The sequence below is a fragment of the Conger conger genome, chromosome 4 (assembly GCF_963514075.1).
Source record: "Conger conger chromosome 4, fConCon1.1, whole genome shotgun sequence".
NCBI lineage: Eukaryota > Metazoa > Chordata > Actinopteri > Anguilliformes > Congridae > Conger > Conger conger.
The window spans coordinates 29,888,088-29,915,129 of NC_083763.1; the positions used below are offsets into that span (position 1 = coordinate 29,888,088).

At 41.7% G+C, this 27,042-nt stretch overlaps 1 protein-coding gene across 1 annotated transcript in view; it reads left to right on the plus strand.

Annotated features, from left to right (window-relative positions):
- Positions 1–27,042, plus strand: part of LOC133126589 (uncharacterized) — a 61,184-nt gene that overhangs the window by 31,978 nt on the left and 2,164 nt on the right.

Genomic DNA, 27,042 nt, shown 5'->3' on the forward strand with positions numbered 1-27,042 from the left:
AAAAATGTTATTAGATATTTCACCACCCCTGTACAAAAGGCCCATTTCTATGCCGAGTTAATACCGGGTTAATACCAGCGAAAATGATATGGTAATAAAACAATAACCATAAATATAAAATAGACAAAGTCCAAGCAGTTGATGTCAAGCAGCACAATATGATGATTAAGATGTTTGTTTCTCAGGCTATTGCAGTGAACACACTATTTCCTTATTACACAAAGTTAATTACTTACCTGGAAATGTAGTTTTTTGTTTGTTTTTTACATGTTGGTCTTCTACTGCTGTAGCCTATCAATTTAGAGTTTTGACAGATGTTCAGAGATGCTCTTCAGCATACCACTGTTGTAATCTAAAAAAAATGGAATATTGTGGAGAGGTTTTTTTTATTTATTTTCAGATTTTTCCATAATTTAATTCAAAAAGTGAAACTTTCATATATTCTAGATTTGTTACACATAAAATGAAATATTACAAGCCTTTTTTTGTTTTTGTCTTGATGATTACGGCTTACAGCTGATGCTCCAGTATCTCAAAACATTAGAATATTACACAAGACCAATCAAAAAAAAGGATTTATAATACAGAATTGTCGACCTTCTGAAAAGTCGACGAAATCCAGGTACTGTCCAGATCCAGAAAGAGGAGATGGCAGGGAACTTGAAATCCCCAAATTAGGCCATGCAAAAATATTTAGCCAAATTTTTGTGTCGTTATTATCACGCATATCATCCTACCCAGATTGTGAAATGTCAGTTTGTATTTCTGGGTCCTATGCAGCAAACAAATTCAGCAATTTAAAATGGGAGTGGGTTCATTAATTTGGTTGTAGCCACTGGCGTAGCGGACACCCCCTCAGCCCCCACTGTGCAATTATAATTTTTGCTATATATAACACCCAGCATTAATGATCAGTAATCTCACTAATCTGTCATATTTTCCCGTTAAAATTCACCAGAAATGAACATTTCTTTAAAAAAATTACGCCACTGGTTGTAGCCTACATAAAACCATTGTGACCATTAACAAGCAGGGCAGCTACAGTTATTTCAGTGGCCTACGTAAACATGTATGGATGCATTTATTCAACCAACAGTTTCCAAATGGAATATTTATTACCAATACATTAGTTACAGATGTTACAGTGGGAAATAATTGTTTTTCAATGTGAACACTCGCGATAACTGATATATTAAGTGCCATATAGCATAGGCTACATTTATGCAAGTGATGAGGTAGCTAGAGATACCACCTTTAGCACAAATAATTGTATCCAAACACTTCCTATAATTTGATATCAGTCTTTCACATCACTATATCCCATTCTTCTTTTCAGAACTGCTTCAATTCAGAAAATCTGGCCTTGACCATGATGTTTTAACACTGAACTTGAAGCATGCTTCATGAGAAATAGGTGTAGGGACTACAACTTCCACATTCCCACAGGAACATTCTGCGACGTCCACCACGAATGACGTCTAACTTGGTTCAGCCAATCCCGTAATGGTGGGAGCAATAAACGGTCCCGTATAAGAGCAAGACACGTTCTTGGGATCTCTCTTCTGATTTTTCTGCCTCTTCTGCTTCTTCTCTTCGACGCACCCTTTTTGGCCATTTGCTTCAGCTCATCTGCTCCGAGACTCGGACAGAGGCTGAATGCTGCACAGCGCACTACCAGGCCTACGGACACACCCAGTTACCTCGCGGTAACTTCGTGGCCTATAGCGAGTGGAAACTGGTGTACGCGGAACGCTACATCAGTTTACTCCTGCAAAGCTCACCATCGAACAACAGCAACAAACTTTTCCACCCGGAAAAAGGACAAGCGAACATCCTTCCAGCAACCGAGTGGACCAGACGACAGCGCGCGGCTAAGACGCCCCAGCCTGCGCATCTCTCCAGGACACGCATTCACAGCACCATCGCGGCTCCTATAAGGACAGCACGTCTTTTGGATCCAATGCGTATGGACTCAGTAAGAGAACAAACATTCAGGCATAGCCAGTGTTTAGTTTAGTCTTAACTGTTTTTGTGAATCTGTGTTTCTATATTTACCATCCTACTATTGTAATGTGTTTGGTTAGCTACATATATATGTACGTGAATTGATTCGCCGTCTTTTGCGCATATATAGAGTAAAACTACTCAAGTAGTCCCATCTCACAGCTAACTCTAACTCATTACCATACCCAGAACTCTAGCTTACTCAAGCTAGCTACTCCCACCTTTCCTTTGTTCAAGCGACACGCGCGCTCGCGCGCGCCCACACACACACATACACGCCCTAACGTAACCTACTAATTTACCCAACTAAATTTCCGTTAGTTTATCTGTTATGTGTTTGTATGTTTGTTTAATAAATATATTTTATTAAACCCCGGTGTCCGTTTTGGAATCGCATAGACATGAGAGCCGAGTTAAAGCAGTCTTTCGAAGAACTTCCAACCTTCAGGTTATCGGTATGTTTAATCATTAATATTGGTTATTTAAATTATTAATTAAAATACTAAATTTGTGGTTAGATATTTCTGATAATAGTAATTTTATGAGACTGATTACTTTTTGCAGTTATACTGCTACACAACGTTTAACTGGCGCCCCGGTTTTGTAGAGAGTAAAATCCCTGGCGGCCTGTGCGAGGACCCTACATAATTTGGAGTCCCGTGCGAGGACCCCTACATATTTTGGTGCCCCGTGTGAGGAAGACTAGCTTTGGCTCAAATTTCATGTCTTGTGACTTCATAACGAATTCCCCTCCATATTTGGAGTCTGCATGAGAAAGACGAGCTTTGGTTCATGTCACGTGACTCCAGAACGAATTCTCGGCATTCTTTCTCAGCTAAATTGCCACAAGTGCAATTTTCTGAAAAGACCACTAGATGTCACCCTTGTACCATTTTTGAAAGCCTGCATGAGCCGCTTTCTCAATATACTGCCCCCTCGTGTAACATTGTGGCATTACATTCGTAATCTTACACGGTAGTCTGTTGATTTGCATTTACCTTCCGGTATAATACGTATTATCAATAATAGTATTATTAGCCGCACTGTATTATTAATTATAATTACTTTGTCAAAGTAATTTTAATAATTAATTGAATTTTACATTTAAATCCAAATTTAATTGTAATTTCAACCAATCACATTCTGGTATTTAGGATTAATGTGATCAGCATCACAGTTCCTATTTTACGGTCTGAATATCCGCCATATGTTCAGTCATTTTGCTGTTGTTGCATTGCAGTACCGCTAGTGCAACGCGAGTCCCTGTGTGATGCTATAGCTACCTTGTACTATAGTTAGAGAATATTCAAAGAGCATTTTAAATTCTTTATCCTTCATCACAACTTGTATGTTGGATTATTTTGGTGAACAATTCATTGCCAACTTTTAGGAGCTCAAGGCCCTTGTGAAATAGTTAACTTCAAGAGTACCCTCTTAAGTTACTGATTCAGCTTTTAGCTTTATTTGGCTTGAGATATGGAACCCATATCTATTGATGAGTACCTTTCCTTTTTAGCCCATGGTTTAGCACCTGGGTACATAGCTTTCCTGAATCAGATGAACCTCACTGATTGTAGGAAAGAAATGTTCTCATTAATCAACGAGAAAGGTCACTCCCCCAACCATTCAAAAGACACAATTCTAAGTTGTCTGGTCTTGAATTTTGCCAGACAGATTAGTCTTGCTCTTCAGAGCAACAAAAACTTAGAATCAGAGATGGCATACCTCAAAGGACAACACACCAGTGTTTTACTTGAGCTTCAAACTGTTGGCAAGAAAGCAGTACAATACTTGCGTGATCTGCATTCAGCCGAATCAGATCTTTGTTCCTACAGAGAGGAATTATTTCAGTTGAAGACTGGATGCCACAAACTACCACATCCACTCTCTTCTGTAAGCCTGCTTTCTCAGGCTTGCCCAACTCCAGCTTCTCCTGCTTCCTCCTTACACCACAAGGCGGGGGAAGGGGGGTCACAAATTGATTCGGGTTTGTCAGATCCCGGTTCCACAGCTTGCTCTGATGGAGACTCGTCAGTCTCCTCAGATTGCAGTGCTGTTGACCACCCATGCAATGGTTTGCCCACCTGTTCCCTGGAGAGGGAAAGGGGGGACTCCATCCCAACGGTGGTCCATCTCCGCAAGGGAGAAACAGTCAGGCAAGTACAGGACTGCACCTTCCATGCCCACCCCTCTCGTGAGGAGGTCAGGGAACCCTCCCGTGGACACGGTAGAGGAGATTCTGCGTTATTAATTGGGCACACAAAAAGCAACGCTAATCCCGCTAGCTTTCCCTTTATAACTGAGAGGATAGGTGACAGCTCTGTACAGTACACTGACACCGAGAATTCATCTTCTGCCAACCATTGTGAGAATGACTGTTTTGTAGCTCTGCCCCCTAAACCAAACCGAGGACGTCGAGCTCCGCATGAAACGCATTCACATTCAAATGTGATTTCAGTCTCTCCTTCTCCAAACAGGCAGACTAGTGCAACTTCACATGGTCTTCGCTTTGAGGAGCTAGAGGCCATGGCGAAGTATGTCCACACATTTGACCCCAAGGACTCTGAATTTAACATTCAGAGTTACTTGAGAGAAGTTGACTACTGTCTCTCGGATCTGCCCAGGGCAACCGATCGAGAAAAGGTACGACTTGTATGGAAAACCTCTACCAGAGAGATCCATACATTTATGGAACAACTTCCATCACAGGTTCGTTCCAGCTATCCCAAGGTTTGTGAAGCGTTGGTAGCTGAGTACCTGCCACGGTTTGATCAGGCCACAGCCATGATCAAATCTGTGGAGGTTAAACATAGCCGTACAGAACGACCAAAATACTTTTACCAACGACTTAAACATGGTTTTTTCCAGGGCAGAAACGGACCAGGCTTAGATGAAGATCAAGCCTTCAAATCCCTTTTTGTGCACAATCTGCACCCTTGTGTCCGAACTCATGTTTCACTATTTTCAAGGGGCCAACACTCAGCCCTTGAATTAAGAAATGAAGCCCAAATGGTCTGGGACACTTTAAGGATTGTGACCAGGAACGAGGTATTGGAAACAGCTAAGCACGTTGTTCCAACCAAGCCCGCCGGCACTTCCCAAGTTGCCCTATTAAAGTCTAATGGCTCAAAACAATGGCATGTGAGTAAGTTCCCGGTTAAGAGCCACCGTGGTCACTTCTCACACTATGATTCCAGCCGGAATTGGAGAGAAGACCGACCCGGTAGGCCCAAGCCTCAGAGTCACCAGCATGACTCTGATAGGGAAGATACCTTGTCTGAAGAGAGCTTCTTCAGTTCCTCTGAGGACAACTAAAGCCTCTAACCTTTGTTCAGTAGTGTGTATGCCTTGAGTAAACCACTCCAAAGAGCTATCTGGTCTTGTTCAACCTCCATCAAAAGACGTTGGTTATCGGTATGTTTAATCATTAATATTGGTTATTTTAATTATTAATTAAAATACTAAATTCGTGGTTAGATATTTCTGATAATAGTAATTTTATGAGACTGATTACTTTTTGCAGTTATACTGCTACACAACGTTTAACTGGCGCCCCGGTTTCGTAGAGAGTAAAATCCCTGCGTTATTTGGCGGCCCGTGCGAGGACCCTACATCATTTGGAGTCCCGTGCGAGGACCCCTACATAGGAAAACCAACAACGCAATAAACCAATAACAACTATAGCTTATCTTGACAGATAAGAATCAGCATCATGTGTCATCCGCATCCTAGTGTCCTTTCCACAGAATCACTGATAAAATCTACACACTGACAATTACATAATTGGCATTTAGCAGACGCTCTTATCCAGAGCAATGTACAGTTGATTAGATTAAGCAGGAGACAATCCTCCCCTGGAGCAATGCAGGATTAAGGGCCTTGCTCAAGGGCCCAACGGCTGTGTGGACCTTATCGTGGATACACAGGGATTAGAACCACTGACCTTGCATGTCCCAGTCATTTACCTTAACCACTACACTACAGGCCACCCATAATATATAACAATATATTATTGTTATATATTTATATTATTGTTATATAACAATCAATATATTTTTTATTTGTACTGATTGATTTGTATAAAACCTCCAGAGTTTCTGGATCCTTGTCACAATTATTGATTGGTCCTGAACAGAAAATTTGTTTGCTACAATTATGTAAACTGAGATTGTCAAGGTTCAGTTTATTCATAGAGCTCACAACAGTCTGTTGTTTTCTATCTTCCTCAGTGTGGAGGAAATGGTCAGAACTGCGAAGAGAACAGAAAAGTGGAAGGAATTGTCAGCCAGCAGTAGGAGGAACCAATAAATGTCTTTATTCAAAAACTGAAAGGTCAGGCAATGGTCAAACACCGGCAGACTGGTATGGCAGAGACAGAACAGTTTGTTGTCGCGGTCATAAACAATGGTTCAATCATGGGGCAAACAGTTATAACTAGGGTAATTGGATCCAAAACTTAGTTCATATCACAGGTGAGAGTCCGAAAAGGCGACAGTACAAATGTGATCTGAGAATTGTAAGTAGTAATTCCAATCAAAAGACAGTAACATAAAGTCAAATCAGGATAGTTCAAGAATAATCCAAAAAGCGGAGGTCGGGGTACACAGGTGTGTGTGAGGCAAATAGGCAACGAGACACAGGTGAACTGAATGACAAAATAAATGAAGACTACGGAAAGTGAGACGGGAGGCACGGGTAAACAGAAACACAAAACGGGAATACAGAACATGACAGGAACTAGATATTGTTATGTACGGTATGATATGGCAGCATATTTAAAGACAAGAAGGTGTGCACAGCTATGAGTGAATTTTCACATTTTATTGATTGCTGTAAAAACTATCCTAATTAAAAACACATTAACCAACACCTTTTCCTACTTAAATCCCCCCTAATAAATCCAACAATCAGCTTATTAATTAAGAGTTAACTGGTAACTGTTTGCCTCAATGACCAGAAGTAGTATGTAGAAAGAAGTAGGAAGTTGGATGCAACTATATACTAATGTCTTAATATGAAACACTTAATATGTAAACTGCTTACAGTCAATGTTTATTTGTGCTGTTATATTTGTATAGAGCCCTCAGAGTCTCTGGATCATTCTTGCAAATATTGATTGGACCTAAAGAGAAAAGCATTTGTTTGCTTCAATTCTGTAAAATATTTGTGGATTAAGTTCAATTTATTCATAGAGCTCACAACAGACAGTTGTTTTCCATCTTCTTCAGGGTGGAGGAAATAGTTCTGAGCAAAATATGGAAAAGCCAGAGTGTGCTATGCTATGGCAGCATATCTAAAAGACAAGAAACAACCATGAAAGTGAACCATGACAGCAGGCCTGCATTAAGGGGTTTTCCAACCCCAGGCTGAGCTTAGAAAAGAGGGGAAATTGATCAGAGCCATTGCACAAGCATTGGGGATAGCTTGTACAGCAACAAGAATGTCCTGAATAAATAAACCGCTGGCATGCTGAACAACAGACATCAAACAGTTTGACCAAGGAAAACAACAGCAGTTGATGACAGAAACATTTTGAAGGCGAGATTACTATTTGGAAAGAAATACAGAGATGAGCGACAAACGTTCTGGAACAATGATGAATGAACTGATGAGATCAAGATTAACCTCTACCAAAGTGATGAAAAGGCCAAAGTGTGGAAAAAGAAGGGGTCTGCTCAGGATGCAAAACATAAAAGCTCATCTGTGAAGCATGGTGGATGAAGTGTCATGGCTTGGGCTTGCATAGCTGCTTCTGGAGTAGGCTCACTACTCAATCTTTCTTGATGATGTCAATGGTTGGCATTTATATAGCGCCTTTATCCAAAGCGCTGTACAATTAATGCTTCTCATTCACCCATTCATACACACACTCACAGACCAATGGCGATTGGCTGCCATGCAAGGCGCCGACCAGCACATCAGGAGCATTTAGGGGTTAGGTGTCTTGCTCAGGGACACTTCGACACAGCCCGGGCGGGGGATCGAACCGGCAACCCTCCGACTGCTCTTACTGCCTGAGCCATGTCGCCCCTGTGACTCATGATGGTGGCAGCAGGATGAATTCAGCAGTCTGCAAAAACATTTTGTCTGCCAACTTATGGAGAAATGTGTGTAGCTTAACACGGATGAGTGTTGATGTAAAGAGATCACTCACAAGCCACTGGCTGAGTGCCACTGTGTTGGAGTTTCACCCGGGGAATGAGAGGGTCGCCTCTCTGCAACTACGTGTCGCTGGGGGGAAAGCTCTGACTGTCGTTTGTGCTTAGGCAGTTCAGAATATCCGGCCTTCTCGGAGTCACTGGGCGACATCCTGGAAAGGGTGCCGCCCAGAGACTCCTTAGTGCTGCTGGGCGACTTCAACACTCACGTGGGCAACGACGGAGAAACCTGGAAGGGGGTGATTGGGAGGAATGGCCTGCCTGATCTTAACCCGAGCGGTGTCTTGTTATTGGACTTCTGTGCTGGTCATGGATTGTCCATGACGAACACCATGTTCGAGCATAGGGTAGCTCATAAGTGTACTTGGTACCAGAGCACCTTAGGCCAAAGATCGATGATCGACTTAGTGGTCGTATCATCAGACCTGCGGCCGTATGTCTTGGACACTCGGGTGAAGAGAGGAGCAGAGCTGTCAACTGATCACCACCTGGTGGTGAGTTGGATCAAGTGGCCAGGGAGGCTGCCGGACAGACCCGGTAAACCCAAACTCGTCAGCCTCCCCGGGAAAGTTTACTCTAGGGTGCTGGAAAGGAGGCTCCGACCGACAGTCGAACCTCGGATTCAGGAGGAGCAATGTGGCTTCCGTCCTGGTCGTGGAACAGTGGACCAGCTCTTTACCTTACCTTAGTTGCTGGCGGGGTCATGGGAGTTTGCCCATCCAGTCCACATGTGCTTTGTGGACTTGGAGAAAGCTTTCGACCGTGTCCCCCGGGGAACTCTGTGGGGGTACTGCGGGAGTATGGGGTACTGGGGCCGTTGTCACGAGTCATCCGGTCCCTGTATAACCAAAGTGAGAGCTGTGTCCGCATCCTTGGCTCAAAGTCAAGCACGTTTCCAGTGGGTGTGGGACTCTGCCAAGGTTGCCCCTTTGTCACCGGTCCTGTTTGTGATATTCATGGACAGGATCTCAAGGCACAGCCAAGGTGAGGAGAGTGTCCGGTTTGGTGACCTCAGAATTGCGTCTCCGCTTTTTGCGGACGACGTGGTTCTGCTGGCTTCATCGGACTGTGACCTTCAGCACGCACTGGAGCAGTTTGCAGCTGAGTGTGAAGCGGCCGGGATGAGAGTCAGCACCTCCAAGTCCGAGGCCATGGTTCTCTGCCGGAAAAATGTTGATTGCTCCCTCCGGGTTGGGAACAAGTCATTGCCCCAAGTGAAGGAGTTCAAGTATCTCAGGGTCTTGTTCACGAGTGAGGATAGAAGGGAGCGTGAGATTGACAGGCGGATCGGTGCAGCGGCAGCAGTAATGCGGGCATTGCACCGGACCATAATGGTGAAGATTTACCGGTCAATCTACGTCCCAACCCTCACCTATGGTCACAAGCTTTGGGTAGTGACCGAAAGAACAAGATCGCGTATACAAGCGGCCGAAATGAGCTTCCTCCGTAGGGTGGCTGGGCTCAGCCTTAGAGATAGGGTGAGGAGCTCAGCCATCTGGAGGGAGCACAGAGTACAGCTGCTGCTCCTTCACGTCGAAAGGAGCCAATTCAGGTGGTTCGGGCATCTGATCAGGATGCCTCCTGGGCGCCTCCCTTTGGAGGTTTTCCGGGCTCGTCCAACTGGGCGGAGACCCCGAGGTAGACCCAGAACCCACTGGAGAGATTATATATCTCTCCTGGCCTGGGAACGCCTCGGGATCCCCCAGGAGGAACTGGAATGCGTTGCTGGGGAGAGGGACGCCTACCCAGCTTAGCCTACTGCCACCGCGACCTGACTCCGGATAAGCAGATGAAGATGGATGGATGGATGGATGGATGGACAAGCGATCACTGAAACTGTATACTATTGCTTATCTAGATCGAAAACAATACCAGTTCGCTATCTGTAACAACAAGCAAATGAGCTATTCCTAGTTAGCTTCCCGAATTTACAAATATCCACCGTAAGCACAACACTTGTGCAATCGCTACTATGTTCGTATTTCCCATGGGTTTGGCAACCCTGGTCCTGGAGAGCCACAGGATGTGCTGGTTTCTGTTTTTGCCTTAATACCAGCAACCGATTCAGGCCCAAGAAACCAGGAGAGGCGAGTTAACTGTGTAATTCACTGCTTTAATTGATTGCTTTAATTGATCAAAAGCCAGCACACCCTGCGGCGCCCCAGGACCAGGGTTGCCAACAACCCCTGGTATTGCCTATATTTTATCGTAAGTGAATATTTGTAAATTCGTCAAGCTAACTCTAGCTAATTCGCTTGTTGCTACCAATAACAAACTGGTATTGTTTTATAACTAGACATGTAGTCTTCGCTTGGATAATAAGCAATAGTATACAGAGTTTCAGTGATCGCTTGTCTGGAGTGCAATTTGGGCAGCTACACAAACAATCAGAAAATGCCCCCACGCCATTGGCTGTGGCAATTAGAACCAATTGTAAACCAATGAGCTTGAATTGTTGTACAGCTGTACAATTTGTATCTGTATCTGTTTTGATACAGAGTGACGGCCCGACAAATGTACACTTCGAAACCCAAATTTAAAGACTATAAACACAGGCAGAGGGTGAGTCAACATGTGTCGTGAGCCACTGACCCCTTGCCGAGCTCAGACCTCACGTTCCCACGAGCAGTACCCCACGAGGAAGTGTCTTGGGGACGAACTCAAGTACTCCGAACGTTCTGGAGCCCTGGTAAGTTCTACTGAACTTCCAGCCCAGTCTCGAAGTGAAGGGTGTGATGCAAATCTGGTATTCGATGTCCTGTATTCAATGTATTCCTCTAAAGAATCTTTATCAAATATGATTATAGTAAGTTATACTTTATTATAATCACTCAAAAGAATAGAGTTATACAGATTACAGTGTAAATATCATCTTTCGGTTTGCTGATCACATGCAAGTTACATATACCCCTTTAGCTCTTTCTAATTTACCTTTCCACCATGATGTTTAAAAGTCAAGGTATACCCCTCAAATACCCATCATCCGCTTTGGCCTTTACCTTATCTTATGGTTCCCCCTTCACGGAGATAAAAGCTACTGAACTTCCATTAATACAATGGGTACGAACACCCCTAAAGTCTACTACTTATTTATATCGTATATAGTATCTTACTAAAAAATAAAATACATAAAAATGAAAGGAAACTTATAATGTATTACTTCTATGTTTTACTTTTCCTACTTCTACAAGTAATATAGATTATAATTACCACCCATGCCCTAAATATAGCCATCTCGTTTTCGGCGGGATTTGATCCTTCCTCCTTGCTGTTGATGAGCTCTTTGAACAGCTGCATTGGTTTGGGAATCTGGGGCAGGATCAGGACCCAGACTTTCGAAAGACGTGACTTTGCACTTCGTACTTCTCCTGCCTGTTGTATGGGATATGCACTGGTATGTCTTCGAACACGTCGGGGGTTTTGCAGTGCAGCCACAGCATATGCCTCTCCTCACTGACACTGAGGTTAGGGGGGGAGGCTTCAGGTTCTTGCGTGGGTCCAGCAGGAAGGTGTTCTGTAGCGTGGAGGAACCCCGCGTCCCGTCTGTTGGCCTCCAGGTGCAGTTCACGGCTTCAAGCATGTCGTAAAAGCTCTTTAACTCTTTCACCAGCTTTTCTGTATGATGAGGGATGCGCATGAACACCTCTTCGACATCAGTCCCGCTGCCACAACTCTTGGGCTGAGTTCGCACCAGGTACGTCACTCCTCTCTCCATATCCATATCCTGGAGTGGCGCGCAGAGGGAGCGCGCCACTCCAGCTTGACTACAGCTGTCCTGCGTTGCTCTCTCTTCAACAGCCCTTAGATATCTTCTGAAGCAAAATTCTAAGATCCCATCCTAAGGTCTAAAAGCTTATTCCTTATATATCTTTTTTGCATACAAAAGTGTACCTTTTTGATAAGAAATGTCCCCAATATTTCAAGCGGGAAGACATTTATCTCTTATGCAACTTGTTTTTTAATGACCATATTCATCACTTCTGTTTTTCCCACTGTCATTTTCTCATACCTCAAAAGAAATTTCCCCAATACTTTATCTCATGTGCCCCTCCGGTTGGGAATTTCCACCATCTTAATATACGAGTGGAAATACACTAGCTCTTATGTAATTTTTTAATGAACCTATTCATCACTGGTATTTGTCTCCCTGTCATAATCTCTCCTTGGACTCTCTCCAAACTTTGACTTCATACAAGCCAGAAGTTAGTGCCCTCCACCATCTCAACACACTCTTCAGGTGCCCCTCTCCGCGGCGCCTTAAGGGATCTACAAAGGACATCCAGCCAATAGCTGAGTGTAAATCATCCCCCAACTTCTTCTACAGTCAGTCCTTTGAATCTATCCAATAAATTATCAGATTATAATCAGGAAGGCCCTTAAAGCCTCTTAATAGTCTTTCGGTATTGACATCCCTTCCGTTTTCCTTATTTTTTTTCTTTAGCCAGGCATTGTGCCCCTCCCCTGTAGGGTTGGGGTATTCTCAGTCAGAACTTTAACCTTGCTCCTTAAAACCCTAAATCTAAGTCCCCCGACTTCAGACTCCTCTACTGACAAGTATGGCTGCTCATTATCTCTGAACCACATATTTTTCTTCTTACGGGCGTTCTTACTACCACCTCAATGGCGTGTGCGAGGGATTAACAATGCATTCCTTCCTAACCCATCCCCCGTCAATCTCTCATCAGGGGGGCCTAGGGCTGGGTCCTCGACACCCCCTTCAACCCCTCGCACTAAGCCAATTTTAGCCCGTAAGTGCCTCTCAATTAACTCACATAGCTTTAATATCCAGGTATCAAACGGTAGGGAGTACCAAGTACTAACTGGGCTCCCATCTATCATCCTCCTCATTGTTTTTTATCATCAACCAAGCCCATGAGCACACCTACCAATGGGAGAGTGTTCTGCCCTATGTCCTGCACATATGCCTATATGACGTAAGCTGAGGAGAGCACTTACCCCTCCCTTACATTTTTTCTGGTTATCTGTCACAAGAAAAATTTATTCTTTTAAGCAGTCCTCTGACTATATGCATGAGAATACAGATCTGGATATATAAATCCTAAATTATATTATACTTTTCTTCCATAATCCCTCCTTTTATCATATAAATGATAACATGTTCAAAGAGAAAATAATTTGTCTACTTTGCTCATCTTGATACATAGAATAACATAAGATAATCATACTGATTCATAAGATAAACATAGAATAACTAGGAATAACTATGGAAAATATTCTACATAATTTTCCCCCTTTTGCGGCTTCTAAGCCACACACATAGCAAGCTTATCCAACAGTAATGTGCCTGTTTCGTGCCTCACTCCATCGTTAGCCACCTCATTTTAGACAGTTGCACATCCGCAGTGTGCTAATATAAAAACAAAAAATAAAAGAATAAAACAATGATGCAACCAATAGTCCCAAAAGCCACTCCTCTACAGGAGCCTCGTATCCAAAGTCCTGTCCATTCCTGAGCGTTGTCTTCATGTTGAAGCAGACGCATTCCAGGCATCCCCGCATGCCTCCTCGCAGCGTGGAATGGGCAATGTCTCTTACATCTTCGGAACTTCACCCCCTTCAGGTTCAGGGATGCATCGTGTAACCAGGAAACTGTTCCTTCCATCAAGGAGAGCCTGCCAATCTTTCTAGCCTGGCTAGAACCTGTCTTCCCGTACCTTGCCGCAGAGGATGGATAAGGGTGTACCCAGTGCACGAATCAACTATTATCAGTAAGTATCGGTGCCCCCCTGTGGATCGCATTACAGGACCGGCCACGTCCATGCAAATACTTCCCCAGGGTACTCCCGACCTTATAGTAAATCCAGCACTCCACAGGCCGTGTGGTGTATTATTCATCTGGCATTGTGAGCAGTTCTTAACTACTCCCTTCACTACCTCTTTCAGCTTGGGTATATGTAACCTATTCAAGTTCTTAATTACATTAAAAGAGAAATGTCCATTCTCTTCATGTATTTTCCGAACCAATGCCTCTCCCTCTATCGGAGGCACCACTTGTTTAGTCCCTACTATGGGCTATTCTTTATTAGGATATTTATACTATTACTTTATTAGAATTTACTGTCCTATACAGTCTTCTAATATTGTAACTTATTCTAAATTATCTCGATTCCTTTCGAGTTTGAGTATTATGGTTTCACTACTTAGGTGTACAGCACCTTTCTCGTCAGTGCCAGTAATTAACTTGAGCCTCACGAGTAGGAATCTACTCGAGCTGTGCCTCAATAGGCCGTGAGCAGTCAACTCAACTACTCGTGCCCCACGTTGGGCGCCAAAATTGTCGTGAGCCAATTGCCGAGCTCAGACCTCACGTTCCCACGAGCAGTACCCCACGAGGAAGTGTCTCGGGGACGAACTCAAGTACTCCGAACGTTCTGGAGCCCTGGTAAGTTCTACTGAACTTCCAGCCCAGTCTCGAAGTGAAGGGTGTGATGCAAATCTGGTATTCGATGTCCTGTATTCAATGTATTCCTCTAAAGAATCTTTATCAAATATGATTATAGTAAGATATACTTTGTTATAATCACTCAAAAGAATAGAGTTATACAGATTACAGTGTAAATATCATCTTTCAGTTTGCTGATCACATGCAAGTTACATATACCCCTTTAGCTCTTTCTAATTTACCTTTCCACCATGATGTTTAAAAGTCAAGGTATACCCCTCAAATACCCATCATCCTCTTTGGCCTTTACCTTATCTTATGGCTCCCCCTTCACGGAGATAAAAGCTACTGAACTTCCATTAATACAATGGGTACGAACACCCCTAAAGTCTACTACTTATTTATATCGTATATAGTATCTTACTAAAAAATAAAAGACATAAAAATTAAAGGAAACTTATAATGTATTACTTCTATGTATTACTTTTCCTACTTCTACAAGTAATATAGATTATAATTACCACCCATGCCCTAAATATAGCCATCTCGTTTTCTGCGGGATTTGATCCTTCCTCCTTGCTGTTGATGAGCTCTTTGAACAGCTGCATTGGTTTGGGGACCCAGACTTTCGAAAGACGTGACTTTGCACTTCGTACTTCTCCTGCCTGTTGTATGGGATGTGCACTGGTATGTCTTCGAACACGTCGGGGGTTTTGCAGTGCAGCCGCAGCATATGCCTCTCCTCACTGACACTGAGGTTAGGGGGGGAGGCTTCAGGTTCTTGCGTGGGTCCAGCAGGAAGGTGTTCTGTAGCGTGGAGGAACCCCGCGTCCCGTCTGTTGGCCTCCAGGTGCAGTTCACGGCTCCAAGCATGTCGTAAAAGCTCTTTAACTCTTTCACCAGCTTTTCTGTTTGATGAGGGATGCACATGAACACCTCTTCGACATCAGTCCCGCTGCCACAACTCTTGGGCTGACAGAATAGAGATTGGAGATGGTATAAAGATATTTCATGATAATCCCAGGTCAGAATATAGTAATGTTTGGTGTTATTCTGATTGGTTCAGTGCGACTGGTGTAATGGTCTAGTTTTTGTAACAGTCTACCTTTGATAGCATAACCATTCAGGAGCTGAGGAGAAACTGGGCAAAAGCTGTCTCTGTAGAAGCCATGTGTTTTAGCCCCCTGCCTGGTGGGCCTGACTGTAAATAATAGATGGGTGACTCACTTTTAGGGTCAAGAGCTAAGGCCTGGATTTTGGAGATAAGGAGAAGAAACCAAGCAATCTGGGGTTGTGTCTCCTTTCCTTTCATTCACCCAAATCAGGTTTATCCAAAAGGTATATTACCATGAGAGGCACAAATACATATTTACAGCAGAATGCAGTTATCATGAAAACTCCCAACTACAGCATTTATAGATATGATGGGGCGGCCTGTAGCATAGTGGTTAAGGTCAGGAAGGGCTGCCATTTGTGAGGGGCCTGAGAGCTGGAGTTTCAATGTTGTTTAGACTACCTGTTGGGGAGTTAAGATGTATGAGTGGTCCAAGGGCAGTTGGGTCATGGGAAAAGAATCCTCTCGAACATTGGTGACCTCCCTGCGACCCCATACCTGGTCACTTCCAAGGGGGAAGACTCCGGACAATGCCACAGTGCCCTCATTTGGGCACTGCTGTCATTACACCGGTGACTGTTCTCCTAGATTAATAGCAAAACTGCTATTAAGATAGTAAATAGACCCAGTAACACCTTGAAAACATTGCCCATGTGATCCTTGTATTATTGCAATAAGTTTTATGTAATGGTAACAGGAATTGCATGTAAAATGGATAATCAGTAGGGAAGTTTCATGATAACTGCAACATAATAAAACATAAGGGTAATCTGTTTGGTATGGATGTGATCTGGTAAAATCAAGGAATCGGATGAGATACATTTCATACCAAATGGATTTTAATAAACCATAGTTTCAATAACTCAAGGGAAAACCTACACGTCCTCTCTTGGTAATCATCTAATTTTCCCTACTCAACAACCCCCAATGGTGGGGGTCTAAATTCCAGATTTGACCACCCCTCCAGGTTGATTTATGGCACTGCCGCCTGGTTTCAAACATATGATTTGGCATAAAAGCAAGGGAGACAGATCGTATTCGACTTCCCACACAACATGTCTTATGTTGTCGTGTCTAGGAAACGACAGAGTCCAAATCTTCAATTTGTCGAAAAACATCTTCGCGAGGGAAAAGACGACACCAGGCAGCAAGATCTTCAGGAAAATCAGACTTTATTAGCACACGTGCATAAAGCCGGATCAGCTCTCCAGAACTGAACCCCGACTGGCATTTGTACACCCATTTTATACACAGTTACTCCACCTACAACTCCTCCTCAAACCTCATTCTGGCAAATCACCCACACTTTTCTTATCGTAACTCCTCCCAACGCTCCTCCCACAACGTCATTGTGGCAAATTGCCAACGGTCCTTATGCTCTGCCAACTCTGTACAAAGTTCAGGGCATTCTGCCAACTACGTGTCCTCACTTCACCCCGCACCTGCTCTTGGCAAACTACCAGACCTCATAAAGTTCTGGATGCCCTCCCTCTAACACGTCATCCATACACGTCACTCTGCATCTTTCGCTTTTATAAGACAAACTAAGCAGCAGTAATCATTGAAAATATACAGACAAACTAAACATTTCATTAATATTCACTTCTAATATACTTTTCTAATATACAGACATACTAAACATTTGATTAATTATTCTCTTCTAAGGGAGTAAATGTACGTAGCATTCTTTGCTCTCATTTCAACAGTTTTCACTGTGGTTTCTTGCGTTTTCATAAGCTCAGCTATAATTAATGTTCTAGGTCAAATAGATACACTTCTGGCATAAAACATCGAGAGTCCCGGAGAAATCAGCTGTACAGTCATATCTTGCTCTGCCCGTGTCCTTGACAGTTTGGTCTACACAGTTCAAGACAGCCCCCCCCTGCCAGCTGGCTGGGCTCACTGTGTAATCCTAGCACAATTTAGCAGTTAATCAGTTTGAAACTATACAGGGTACATATCATACTTTAATACAGATATATTGATAAACCTTTAGCACACATCTTCGAGAGTTTTGGAGGAACCAGCCTGCTTACTAAGGCGGAGTCTGATTTTGACTTGTGATTGGTTATCATGCTTTTAGGAGGGAGATCTTTCGTTCTGTGAATTTTCCCCTACAATGTATGTATGTATGTATGTATGTGTAGCAGCGGAAGATCGTATTCGACTTTCCACACGGCATATTCTATACTCTGTGTTTGTGTGTAGTCCAAGCAAGCTAGGTATGATTATTTACTCTATCTCTATTCTTAATTTGTGTATTTTGTACTTGATTGTGATATTCTAAAGCTAATAACTTACCTGTCTGCGAATAAACTATTTTGTTTGTAACTTGCGTGATCTCCATGACTCTAATTCATCTTGTACCTTTTCAGCCTAAATTACAACTGAATACTCAGGGGGAAATGGTGGCCAAAAACCAACCGATCGGTGGGGCGGTACACCTGTGGTAGTTCTAAGCTGTGAGGCCAGCAATTTCTGTCCCTTAAAGGGTCGGGGGACGCACGGCTCTTGTAATCTGGTGCGAAGGGAACCCATGGGCGTTACAGCGCTGGTTCCTGCCAAATTAGCTCTAAGGAGCCCAGATAATGCTACACCGACCTGGGCTCGCAACTATCATGGCAGGTTTGCATGTATTGTGTTGACTGGACCCTCAGCCTCTGAGTTCTTCACCGAACTGAGATTTCAGCAGTAATGCTAATCTCGGGAGCATCTATTGAGTAATGGTGGCGCAGGTACAAGTCGAATGTAATCACTCCCGAGGTCCATCTAAGTCGCAAACCCAAATTTCTAAATTATATTTTAAATGGAGTCAGATAAACGAGTAAAACTATAGTAACCACTAAGCGTACAATACGGCCCCGTTTGAGAACGGAGAATATTAACAATTGTACTGATCCGTTTCTGGCCAGCTGTAAGTGGGATATGGGGCAGGTCAATCCATATCCGACCCATGGCAACAGACCCAGTATATTCTTATACTTGTTCTTGTATGGAGGATAATAATTAACCCTACTAATGTTCTCCCAGCAACGCCAAAAGGACAAGCACGCAAAACCCCCTTCGGCCCCCGCTAAATTCCGTCATTGGGTTAGCGTGGGGTTTTACACTGTTTACCTCAATGACCTGAAGTATGGGGAAGTTGGATGCAACTATAAATAAATGTCATTTCTCACATTCCCATCACAGCATGTAAATATGCAACCTTTTGTAATCCGCCAGATGATCATGTGCGGCCATATGCCCATGTCCTTAGTGGCAATGGGGATAAAGTTCTGTTTTAGTCATTTTGTTTTGATTTCACTGAGAGTTTGGCAATAATAAATTCACTGGAAGTTACATTTATCATTTGAACTTTATACCAGAGTTGGCAAGACCTTTGGAAGGTTGGTAGCTGCCAAAAACGCACCCATCGGCACCACCCCAGACCTATATAAGCTTAAAAGATTCTATAAAAGTTTTGAAAAGCTTGATCACATGAAACTCCAATAGTTTGGTAATGGAAATACCATAATTTTCATCAGAATTTGGTGAGTTAAAATAAAATTGAATAATAACATGGAACATCACATGGAGTATTACCACAGGTCCACAGCAGCTTCATTGTGTAAAACCAGGTGCAGGTGTTCAGGTTAGAGTTTATTTTAAGCTCAGAATATACTTTTTGTTGAACTGTAGGAAGGAAGCATGGAGTAGGAACATTAAACAGCATCATATCAGCATGCATCGTTATGGATGCTTTTATATAAATTGTTTTTATTTATATTATTTAAATTAATATTTTCTTTCTTGAATGCCCAATTGGTGTATTTTGGTTTATTGCTGGAACCGATATTGTCGATCTACACATTAGTTTTGAATTATGTTGCATGCTTTGGGTTGTGTTAGATATGATTTTTATACTTTCATTTTGCAAAGGAGTGAAGGCTGAATATGGCAGACTCAGATGAAGAGATTGCTGTCGTGGGCATTGGTGAGGCACCCTGGAGGTGAGGTGTCTGCCTTTCAAAAAGTTGTAAATATAGGCAGCCTTTTTTGGGGAAAATTGTAAAGGTTTGTTTCACTGTACTTTCACTGTATTTATTTCTCTTATTGTTTTCAGTGTACTGTACTGTACAGACATTATACTGTATAGTATATACAATATCCTACAGGTAACTCTAATGTATGTTCAAAAAAGGGATAATACAAAAATCATTTTTTAAAAGTTCAGCTATTGCTGTGATTTGATTTCTCAGTGGTTTACTATCAATGAAAGTATAATAGACTGGCTTGGTTAGAAAGAACTAAAATAAATATTTATGAAAACGTTAAAGCACTTTTTAAATTTATTTCTTGCTCTTATGAAATACACCAACACCACCATATTAGAGCTACATAGTAAGTAAACGTAATAAATAGTGGTAACCGGCACCTTTGGTTTTTTTTGTTGTACAAATGTGTCGTATTGTTTGTTTGTTGTTGTCTCTATAATTGACCCTTGGCGAAAATAAAGTTCTCTGAATATGAATCTAAATGTAAACATTTTTCTATTTTTAGCACTGGCTTTAGTATATGTGAGCAGACTAACAGTATAATGGTTCATTTTGCAGTAAACCTTTTATTTTTATTTTAAGTTGCTTAGTCAAGAATGTTTTTTGAAATGCAAATTTTATGTGAATGAATTGCCTAATTAAAACTAATTGCTTTCTTTAATGGCATAGAAAACAAATGTATAGTGGAAGTAAACATTACCTCTATATGCCAGGTGAAGGACTTCACAATTTCTGGAAGATTCTGTTGGAGGGAAAGAACTGTGCAGTGCAAATTCCAGATGACCGGTTTGACCCAGCATTCTGGTATGATTCAGATAACAGAAAAGCTGGGAAAACACAGACTGCCAAAGCAGCCCTAATTGATGGGTAAGCTACATTTACCTGAATATTTTGCAACACATATTTATGAAATTCATGCAACTGGAACAACCAAAAACATAATTCTCCAAGGTATCTTCAATTGTCCATTCAGTGCGCTCTTGGAGATTTTCTGATGGAAATAAATGTTTCATTATTGTTTTATGAATATACAGTCGCCGCAAGTTAACAGAATCTTAATACAGTCCTCTCCAAAAGTATTCGAACAGCAAGGCCAATTCCTTTGTTTTTGCAATACACTGAATATATTTTGGGTTGAGATAAAAAAATGAACACGAGAGAAGCATTTATTTCCTGGTATTTACACCTAGATGTGTTAAACCACTTAGAACATAGCACCTTCGGTATCAGACAACCACATTTTTAGGTGAGCAAAAGTATTGGAACAGAGTATTTCAGCAAATGAAAGTAAATAACACTTAATATTTGGTATCATATCCCTTGCTTGCAATAACTGCATCAAGCCTGTGACCCATTGACATCACCAAACTTGCATTCTTCTTTTGTGATGCTTTCACTGCAGCCCAAGGACGGTTCTAAAGGGGTGGCTGGGGTGCCAGTGCCACCCCTAAAATCTGATTGGCCACCCCATTGCCACCCCGCACATAGTCAGTTGGCTATAACGTTACCAAGATGTTGTTTTTACCAAGACACCGTCTTTCCCGTTTGCCTTCCAAATGTGCATCAAAAGCGCACCTATCAGGAGCACCAATCTGATTCGCACGTTATTGGCTGTTTTATCAGTCAATCTGTTTCTAGGAAGACACCGTCTTTTTCGCTTGCAAGACTACCAAATGTGCGGTAAAAAGTCTGAATCACCAACACGTGACAGCACAGCTTGCAAGCTTATGTGGTGCAGTTTGTAAGCCTCTATACTTCATTTTGCTCTTGTCTGTGTGACAGGTTGAAATATTGAATATGTTGAATGGTAACATTACGGTTGAAATATCATTTAAATGTCATCATTAAATAACATCAAACTAGTTAGCTAGCTGACGTTAGCTAACGTTAGCTGACTAAATTGAGGACTAGTTACTACCTAGCTAACGAACGTGAGTCACAACAAGAAATAAATCACTTGAATCCTGTGTTTCTTTAATATAATATGGCCCCTTCTGTACTACTAGCTAAATCAGCTATATCTATATAGGCAAACTGCTAACTTATCTATTTAGTTAGCTCACGTAACTTTGTAACAGATGTTTTGAAATAATTTACATTTACATAATAATATTGTACCCTCTGTGTAGGTGCTGGTACATTCTTATAATATTTAGACAATTTGACACGTTGATTGATGCAAGACAACAATCCATTCATATAGTTTCCAAAAGGTATGTTAGATGTAAACATTCTTCTCATGTCACATTGTGACATCCCTGTGTCTGACCCGTCTATTGTTTTAAAAGATTAAAATTAAATTAAGATAATTTGTCTTTTGTTATTTTGAGTGTATTTCTTTATGTCGAGTTTGTGTTCTCTGTATTAATTCAGAAGAAGACTAACTGAAGTGACTGGATTAGTAACATGCATCAGAGCTGGTGAGAATGTGATTTTGGAAAAAGCAACAATGTGTATTATCATCATTTTAATGAATTTAATTAATCCTTTTAATCATATTAAGCTAATTTGTTAGACATCCATGACCACAAATTCTTGAACAGGCTTAGTTATAGGTCAGAGCCTTATTTATTGTAATAAATCTCAGGTACATCATGATGATAATACACATTCTTTGTTCAAAATCACATTCTCACCAGCTCTGATGCATGTGTTACTTATCCAGTCACTTCATGGTATTATTTTCAGATTGAAACAAGTCTGTAAATATTTGTATTATGTTGATGTGCCATGGCAGGGATTGCTCTACACCATGTAGTTTCTTCTGCCGATTACAGTCCATTACTTTAATGCCCTAAAATATGACCAAACACTTTGTTTTTCTTCTTGGTCCATAAATATGTAATTGTGTTATGATAACAATATCTCATGTATAGCACTATAGCCTATTCATTTATGTTTAGTCTTAGTAGACTAGTAATGCTTCATAGACTTTCGCACATGAAACAATAAAACACATAAATAACCCCAAAAATGATTCACGTGAAGCCAGGAGATATGGTGGCCACCCCCAGACAACCCTTGGCCACCCCAGTAAAAAAAATCCTAGAACCACCCCTGCTGCAGCCTATTTCAGTTGTTTTGGGGGGGAGGATGGAATGCATGCTCAATTTGGTTAAGGTATGGTGAGTGACTTGGCCAAACAAAAACCTTCCGATTTTTGTCCTTTGTTGTATTGGCAGTATGTTTTTGGTTCCTTCCAATTAGTTTGGGTGCATTTCTCTGTAAGTTGGCAGACAGAATGTTTTTGTAGACTTCTGAATTCATCCTGCTACCATCATGAGTTACATCATCAATAGAGATATTGTGCCCACTTCAGAAGCAGCCATGCAAGCCCAAGTCCTGACACTTCCTCCACCGTGCTTCACAGATGGCTCATGATCCCTTCTTTTTCCACACTTTGGCCTTTCCATCACTTTGGTAGAGGTTAATCTTAGTCTCATCAGTCCATAAAACTTTTGTGGCTCATCTCTGTACTTCTGCAAATTGTAATCTCGCCTTCCGATTCTTACTACTGATGAGTGGTTTGTATCTTTGGGTTCAGCTATATTGCTGCTCTCTCAGTCTTCTTCAAACAGTTGATTGAGATATCTGAACCCCTGCCCTGATTTATTCTTTGTGATGTCACTGACTGATCTTTTGGGGTTTTTTCACAGCTCTCACAATGGGTTTGTCATCAACAGCTGCTGTTTTCCTTGGTCGACCTCTTCCATGTCTGTTGTTCAGTATGCCAGCAGTTTCTTTCTTTTTCAGGATATTCCAAGTTATCCCCAATGCTTGTGCAATGGATTAGCTTTTTTTTTCCAAGCTTCAAAATGGCTTGCTTTTCTCCCAAAGACAGCTTTCTTCCTGTTTTCTTTTTTTTTTCCGATTTTTTCCCTTTTTCTCCCAATTTGGTAGCCAATTGGACCCCATCTGATTCAATTAGAGCTAGTATTAGATACACCGCCCACACCCCATCCCTCGGTGGCCGGCAGGAGAGCGACACGCCTTCTTCAAGCCGTCTCGTCTCACAAGTCGTGACCGTGATTCCGAGGCGCTCGAGGTGCTTGTTTTATGCGGCGATCTACTAACCCTGCCAAGTCCCTCCCTCTGGAGCAGGGAGCCAATTATTGCTGCTTCACGTGAGCCGGCCAAACTTGGCTTTTGGCAGGACCAAGAATCGAACCCCGGTCCCCCGGCGGCAGCAAACTGCAACCGCAAGTCTGCTGCATCTTAGCCTGTTACACCACCATGGCTCCTTGGTTCATCTTTTCTAACACAAATGCATCTTCACTGGCAAAACCCAAGGCTAAAACTAAGAGTAGACATTCAAATCTATGTATTACTTAACCACTCAATCTAACAGGACACATCTGGGCAACAAGAAACACCTGTTGGTGGCGTGTTCCAATACTCTTGCTCACCTAAAAATTGGGTGGTCTGATACAAAAGTTAATATGTTGTAAGTTGTTTAAGACATCTCGATAAAAATACCAGTAAATAAAAGCTGAAATTTGGATCTGTCATCTGATATACATCTTTGACATCTCAATAGACTTCAGTGTATAGCAAAAACAAAGGAATTTGATGATCCAATACATTTGGAGGGGAATGTGTACCTCACGGAAACTCAATGCAGTGTAATGAAAGCACTAAACAATAAATTGTTTAATCCTCAGGTTGAATGAGTTTGACCACAAGTTCTTTGGAATCACTGAGGCAGAGGCTGACTTCATGGATCCCCAGCAGAAGCTCCTGCTGGAGTGCACCTACAGAGCCCTGGAGAATGCTGGGATATCCATGGAGAAGGCCAGTGGAACCAGAACTGGGGTTTTCATTGGTACAAACTACTCATTTTTCAGTGAGATAAAAATAGATTTTCCTTCAGGGGCATACATTGGTCAGGAAAACCTAATGGTGGCTATCATTGTCTGAATGGAGCTGTTTAAGATTGCCAGCCCCATAGCCAACTTTTAAATACATTTAACGTTTTCATGGTCCAGTGAAGCCATGCTTCGCAGCATACTTTTGAATTGTACAATTGAAATCCTGATTTTAGGACTCTGAGACACTTCTGAACAACAGCCCAACCACCATTACCCACTACAACGGCACAGGAACAGCCATGAGCATAGCTGCCAACAGTATCTCCTACGCCTTCAACTTCACTGGCCCCTCATTGGCTATCGACAGTGCCTGCTCATCCTCTCTAGTGGCTCTTCACTATGCTGCCCATGCAGTTAGACAAGGTAAGGCTGCATGTTATTTAGTTTTTTTATTTTTTATTTAATATTTTTCTTAGTTTAATTGATCTCTCTGTTACTTATATCAGGTTCAAATAGTACTTGTTTGGATTAAAATATCATTCTATGGTGTAAATGGACAGGGTTTACACTTTTGGGATTATTTCACTTACAATACACCAGGTAAGCTTAATCAAATGCAAAAAAGTATTTAAATCCAAAACAAATACTATTTGAGCTCAGGTTTGACTTACATATATATATACATACGTATAGTACATATTGAAACAAGCAGTTGAGCCTTGTCCCTTTATTATGATTATCTCTGCAAGCATTGGTGTCATGTGTAGATGTGTATCTTGTTTAGACTTGATTATGTGGATGACTATGGAGAGCTATTTTTGTGTGAATTTGACCAGGACATATGGGATCTTTAATGACAACAGCAAATCAGTACCTTGATTGAATTCTTGTTCAGTTGACAATTTATTGTCACGGGTCTTTGTCGCTCTTAGCAAGGCCAAAATGATCTCACCTGATGGCTCCAGCAAACCTTTCTCCAATAAAGCAGATGGCTATGGAAGAGGGGAAGGCTGTGGGATTGTCCTGCTCAAACCTCTGAAAAAGGTAAGGTGTTTCCAGGGGGAAGCTGGAGTTTTATTAGTCATAAGCATCTAAACTGCTATTCTTGGTAGTGGACAGTCTTTTTAACAATCTGCCATTACCATTCTGCAGTTTCATCATGTTGCAGTTTATATTTTTATTGACATATGAACGCAACAATAAAATGGGATGTAGATGTCTCAACCTATCAAGAGATTATAGAGATTATAGAGAATGACAGTGTATGTACTCAAAGCACAATGACTTGGTCCAAAATAAAAAGTCCTCTATGGACACAATAATCAGGCCCCAACACACATACACACATGTACATTTGACAGGAACCTTTTAAAAAAAAATTACTAAATGTAATTAAATTAAATTTTTAATGCGCAGGTATATTGCTGTACTAATTACGCCAACTAGAGCAGTTAGTTACCAAGGGTGATCATGCTTTTAGTGTCTGTGCACCTACCCTCTGGGAATAACCGCCCATTACGCATTAAAAAAACTGTTGAAAACCCACTTTTTTCAATGTGCATATCTTTAATACAGCAGCATTTTCCCTGGTTTGTTTTATATGTTTTTATCTGGTGTTATTATGATTATTATTATTATTATCATTGCCACTTCTGATACTTTTATTAACAGCATTTTATTGGTATATTTTAAATTGATCTTAAAACGGTGTGTTTCATTTTATCCTGATTTTATGCTTGTTTCTGTAAAGCACTTTGTAACTTATTTTGGAAAAGTGCATTAAGAATAAAGATCTATCTATCTATCTATCTATCTATCTATCTAGCATTTGTCAGGAAACCTTAAAGATAAACAACTTCCGCCTCTTTTGAATTCATTGTGGCAGAAATAATAACTTTTGAGTTATAGTGCAGTAAGCAGATTTAGCAAATTACTTTTAGAAGTGTTGTAACTGAATTGGATACATCAGCAGCAATTTATCATTTATAATTACCTAAGGGTAATTATGTGTTACAGACTCATGATTATAGACTTACTGTACATTATAAAATGAGAGATTTTCTTTTTCTTCTATTGGCTTTGTGGGATTCTCTTGTGATCATAAACATCCACATGCCTCTATTAAAGGAGCCTGTGGTGGCACCACTATCAAATTCCTGTCTGACCTCATGGAAGTCTTTCCTGTATTGTTCCTGTGTGACCTCATGAAAGTCTTTCCTGTATTGTTCCTGTGTGACCTCATGAAAGTCTTTCCTGTATTGTTCCTGTGTGTCCTCATGAAAGTCTTTCCTGTATTGTCCTGGACAGGCTCTACGGGACTTTGATCATGTGTGGGGCATCATAAGCAAAACTGCTGTCAATCAAGATGGCCGCACTGTCACTCCAATCACCAGGCCATCCATGGCCCAGCAGGAGGAGCTGCTCCACAGAATTTACTCTGCTGGGTTTGATCCATCACATATCCAGTACATAGAGGCTCATGGGACTGGAACACCTGTAGGGGATCCAACAGAAGCAGGTA